The sequence below is a fragment of the Pithys albifrons genome, chromosome 2, assembly GCF_047495875.1.
Source record: "Pithys albifrons albifrons isolate INPA30051 chromosome 2, PitAlb_v1, whole genome shotgun sequence".
Classification (NCBI taxonomy): domain Eukaryota; kingdom Metazoa; phylum Chordata; class Aves; order Passeriformes; family Thamnophilidae; genus Pithys; species Pithys albifrons.
The window spans coordinates 23,813,955-23,819,954 of NC_092459.1; positions in this window are offsets into that span (position 1 = coordinate 23,813,955).

Genomic DNA, 6,000 nt, shown 5'->3' on the forward strand with positions numbered 1-6,000 from the left:
TGCAAAATAACCCTGAGCTCAAGTCTGTGCCTCCCTTACTGTCTGTTCTCTTGCTATTCACAAACTTTTGAGGATCTTTGACAATGCAGAAGCTCTTGTATGAACAGGAGCCCTCACTTTTTTGCTCTTAATTTTGGGTTATTGATGTGACATTGCAGCAATAACAACAGGTACAGGAATGTGCCTGTTTCATATATATGTCGATGAGAAGGATGCTTTGGTGTGTGACCAGGCCTTCAGTCATGCTGATGTCCTCCTCAGCGTCCAGAAAGCTCTACCTGCTCCCTTGCCTGGGACTTCTGGAGAAGGAACAGCCCAGCCGTTGTTCTATTGTTTTCCAAGTCTTTTATTCAGCTTCATAATATTTTTGTCAGCTTATAAAAGACCTTTTTATTAGCCAGTATGGTTTGTTTTCCAAAGAAACGCTTCTACCACAGAAATTTTTTGGTATGCAGCAGCCCTGCTCACATGTCCAACACTAATGGCACATGCAGAAGCTTTATGGACCACTCCAAAAGAAATGCTTTAGAAGCAAGTTTTCTCTTTGCAGACCTTTCAGCTGTACCTTTTTCAAGGAAAAAATCCATGGTATCTGGCAAGACTAATTTGATGTGAGTAAAAATACATTGGCTTTGAGTGACACTGGGCTAACGCACATCATGAGATGACATTTCTAATTTGTCATTTCAGCTATGTTAGCTCTTAGGTGCCAGCTCATAATTATTTATAAAGATTATTTTAATCTATTGGGGTTTGGTGCACTAAATTACATTTATGAGTGATTGCAAGGGCATCTAGAGCCTGGATTTCTTTGCTTGTTTCAGTCCAAATAAAAATAAGTAAACATTATGCACCACAAACTAGTCAGGATACCTTCTGTTTTGAAAGACCTGCTATTAGAAAGTAGCTCTGGAATTCAGATGAGAAGTACTGGAGCTACTTGTAATCTCTCAATCCCAACTCTAATTCTCATATCACAGAATGGCAATAGCAATTTTAATATATACTTATTGCCTATTCTGTATATTGTTTATTCTGATGGGTAAATCTTAAATTTTCATTGTTCTTACTGCTGCTTTGTGCTCCCTGAACATTTTGAATTGAAATGAGTTTTTGCTACCTAATGAAGCTAAGTGAGTGAGTCCTATAGCTTCCTAGTCCATACTTCATCCCTGACAGCTGTAAGTGGTCGGGTGCTTAGGAAAGGAAGAAAACAAATGGGCAGTGATCCTTCTCTGGGCAGTCCATGAATTTTTAAAGCAGCTTTTTGCAGTAATTTATATTTTTTTACCTTGGCATGCTTGTTCTCCTATGATGTGATTATGTATTATGTGAAAAAGACTTCCTTTTTATTGTTTTATACTGGATACCTGACTGTATCATTATGCTGTATGATAAGAAACAACAGCTAACTGCTCTTTTTGCCTTCTCAAAATAGCAGGTCCTTTTCTAAACTGCAGAGTCTTACTGTGTTTAATATTTCTGTACATGGATGTTCTTCTATGCCTCTCATGTTTCTTTTTCCTGTGCCTTTTTTGTATGTGGTTTATTTCTACGCTAGGCTTCAGGCTGTGTTTCCATTGCTGGTGCTCCAGAGACTTGTTTGGTCACTGTTGCAGTGCAGCTGGTGAGTCCCACTGCACACCCAGAGGCACCAGTTTACATGTCACATGAAAGGCTTCAGCCAGAGGACTCTGCTGTCACTGGGTACCTACTAATTCTGGCTGGGGTAACCAAAGGTGTCTGGACACCACACAGAGAAAATTACTCTCTGGTATTTTCTTGGCTTTCTAGAAACAAATGCATTAAACTCATCTGCCTGGTAATGTCTGTGCTTGAGACTGACCTGCCTAAATGTTTATTAGGGTATATAGATCAGTGAATTATCTGAAGGCAATGTAGTTGAAGCAAGTAATTCTGTAACTAAGAGTTCACAACAGCACATATTTTTTCTAATTTAAAATCTCATGTTGTTCTAATATTTACCAATAAAGAAAACAAACATGTCTTGTAACTAGAATATATATGTAGAAGGAGGTAGTAAATTAAACAGATGTAATAGGAAGAATTTTTCATAATATTGTTTTTCATAACAAATCTAAAGCATTTTAGACATTGTCATACCTCCTGATGAATGTTGAGATTAATATAATAACTTCATTTATATGAAGTATAATGTAGGTCACTGCATGGAGCCCAGAGTGCTCTGTTTCAAACACTTCAAATATCTTCTGCCTCAAGCAAAAGCTTCATCTTTAGTAAGAAATCTACCTCTAAAAAGAAAGGCTTTATTAAAAAAGAAGCTCATTAAAAAAAAAAACTAGACATGTATTGTTTCTTCACTTCTAACTCTCAGAGAAAGGATAAATATAGGGTGTCTAGGCTTCTCTAAATTGTTAGATCTTTTTTTTTTCCCTCCAGAAAATTGGTTGTAGGTGTGACAAACATGATTTATCATCTCTCTGGACTGTATACAGGTACTTGATTGATTTCAGTGTTGTGAAAGCCTAAGCCAGCCCCATGTTTTATAACCATACTCCTCTATGAGAGATCCTGAAGATAAGACAAAATACCCCAAATATAAACTATTTTAATAACTACTGACCAACCAAAGAATAGGATTATGTATACTTTGTAAACATCTTCTCTTGTTCTGAGTATCACTGATCTCATAGTCTCTAAACACAGGTAATTAAAGTTCATAGTTGTCTTTGTATTTGAATGCTCTGTTTTGTATTCTAGTCCCGTGATTTTACAGCCGAGTGAAACCCTGTCTTCAGCAAATTTCATATAATAGCTTACATGCTGCAGCAAGTGATTCTGGTTTGATGCCATAAAACTTGTCTATTTCATATTTTAGTAATTATTTTATAATCATAACGAACTGTTAAAAACTGTAATATGGAAAATACTGCACGGCCAAAAAAAAGCAATCAAAATGTCTTTTTCTTGACAGATTTGGTTGACTAAATATTAAGGGAAGTCCTATATCTGTTAATTTATCTTTTTAAATGCAACCAATAATTTATGACAAAGAGGTTTGAATATTCAGAATGGACACCTGGATACTTTGTTCCTCTTTTCATAATGACAGAGCTGTCTTCCTTACTCTAGATATGTTCCCCTAATGTGTTAGGCCTAAGAGACATGTCTGGAGCTAAGCAACCAGCATATTCTCTTTCCTGTTCAACTCTTCTAACCATAGAGGTTTTCATTTTCAGAGCTATCAGTTGAATATGTTCGAGAAACTTCATGAGTGCTAGAAACATGTTCAAAACAGTACTTAAATAGTCACTTAATTTACTTCTGCAATTCCAGAATTGCTTTAAAACAGAGAAATTTTTTTCCCAGTTTTAAATAGTACTTTCAGGAACAGATGCTTGTTATTGAAATGGAGTCGCAAAAGGAAATTTATGATTCTTGATCAGGCTCCCAGTTGTTTGGCTTTTACCTTTTATTTCTGATTTCAAATGGGTATTTGAAGTGTTGCTTTGTGTTTCTCTGCAAGTAGATCGGTAAGAAAATCCTTTTGTTCCTGACAAAGGGCTGAACATTAATAAAAATTTTGTTTCCTGTAATCACATTTGAGCTTGCAGTTCCAGGGACGCAGCATCAAAGAGCCTAGAAGGTACCAAACAAGAAAGAAAGGTGAAATTTTTTTTACTTTACTCCTTTTACTTACACAGAAGGAAGAGTGTTTCCATCATACAGAAACCTCAGCCTTTCTGGAAAAGGAAGGTTTTCCTCTTCCTGCTGAACAATATCAAGGCTAGAGAGCTACTTTGCTTTTGACTGGGGATACTCTTGTATGCAGGCAGTCACTTGCTTTTCCTTTTCAGAGTAGGCATATATTCTTATAAGCTCTCCTGATTTGGAAGAAGTCAATTTTCTTTTTTCAGAACATGTTTTATTTGCTCCCCACTGCTGATTAATATGCAAAATATACTGTTCTCTGCCAGATGTTCTGTCTTTGCCTCATCCCTTGAATTTTACTTGCAGGGAGAGGTGCTCATTTGGGAGCTGTTTTCAAAGTAATTTCTTTTAGTGAAATGATAGGCTAAGAAGCTAAACTAACGAGGATTGCTCAGGAGGTCACACACCAGTGGCAGCTGTCAGGATGCACGGTGAGCCACAGGTGATGGCTGAATACAGTCAGAAATAAATGCTTTGTCATAATGGACTGTGGGTGAAACTTAGTAATTCTGTGTTCTGGCATACATATTTCTTATTAATGCACCACAAAAGGGCATGTCTTAGGCATAACTGGAGATAAAAGGAGTCACTTAATACAATTTTTTATTTGCTTTACTCAAGATCTAAAGCATTAAAATACTCTGGGGCCTGCAGGGAGAAAACAGCTTTATCTATCTGCATTACAAAAGGATGGTTTGCAAAGAGAATAATGAAAAACTGTGAAGTCACATCTTCAGGCTGTGGAAGTTGGTACAGTATTCAGCTGGCATGATGAATTATGGTAAAAGGGGGCTAGCTGGGTAATCCTGTCAGAAAAAGAGGGTTCACATTCCATAAGAGTTAGGTGGAATAAGGTTTTGCTTTGGTGAACTGGAGATAATGGCAAGTCCATTAAGTTATGATGAGAAGAACATAGTCTTGCATGCTTACCATACATTGCCAGAGTTTAATGCCAGATATGAGCCTAATGCCAATTATTTCCAGATCTACAAGCTGCTTGAAAATCCCTCTATCTATTTACAGTGAAGTTTTGGCAAGGTTAGGCTTATATCTAGACTTCTTTCATTATATCTCTAGTGTCCTCTCCCTGGGAAGTTGTGGGAAGGGTGCAAATGCAATTTGGTGTTTAGAGCTGTAAAGGGGTGCAGCTGTAGTAAATGATTTCGATGTTGACAACATCTTTTTCCTGCTCTGTTAGTCTCTTCATCTCTCTGTGATGCTCTGAGGAAACACACAGCTCTCCTCTTGATGAGCCTGATGGTGGAGGCTGAGCTGCACAACTGCCCGTGTGGTGCCGCCAATGGGCAGCTTTGACACAAGCACTCATGTTTCACTTCCAGTTCCTCCCAAACTGGAATTGCGTGGTATCTTCTGCCCAACAAGAGGAAGGGAAAAGGAAAGCATTTGACTGCTGGAACCTGAGGAAAGGTTGAAAATCATGTGGCCTTGTATGGAAAGCTGCTAATTTTGCAATGTTTTTGCATATACCTGTTTTTCATCTGAAGTGACAACTTCTAGGAAGAGCATGACATTATTACAAATAAAGGAGAGTTGCTTACAGGGCTGTTTAAAGGGAGAGGATAATGTATTGCTCCAAGGTGAGGGAACAAAATGTCACTAATGAAGCCAGGATCTCCTGTATGCCAGCAGTGAGCAGAGACACCCTTGTATGGAGACACACTGGAAATGTTGGGACGAGAGGGAGTGGAACTCATTTATTTTCCCTTCCTAGTAATCGTATCTGATTCATGTTGTCTTCGCAGGCAGAGCCCCACTGCTGCTGTTAGCGCTGTCCCACTGAACATTACCTTTCTTGCCACTCAAAACCCATGCTGCAGAGTCCAGGACAGTTTATGTTCAATTTGAGATATGACAGTGAATTTCCCTGGTGATTCCTTGGCAAATTGCCCACCTGTCCCACCTGCAAGGTAGAGGGAACCTTCCCTCCTTCCCCCAGTTATGGCCCACTTGCATCAGTCTATACCATGTGTATTGTATTTTCTACGGAGAAGACTTTCTCCAAGCTTGCCTGCAATGACAATGAGAAATGATGAAAATTCTCTTTTCAGGCACATGATGGGTAAAGGTGTGTTTTACTTGAGCAATAACTTTGGATTGTAATAGAAACAAATATTCCAGGTGTCCCCTTCTGGCATCCTGAGGCTAAAAGTTCTGGGTGTTTGGAACACTTGTAGTTGATAATTCTGTGGTGTTCTAGATTTTATATTTATCCAGCAATGCTAGGTTTTCATCTACCATTTGATATTGCCTTCAAATCCCTGTGCTTCCAGCAGCACAACTGGAACT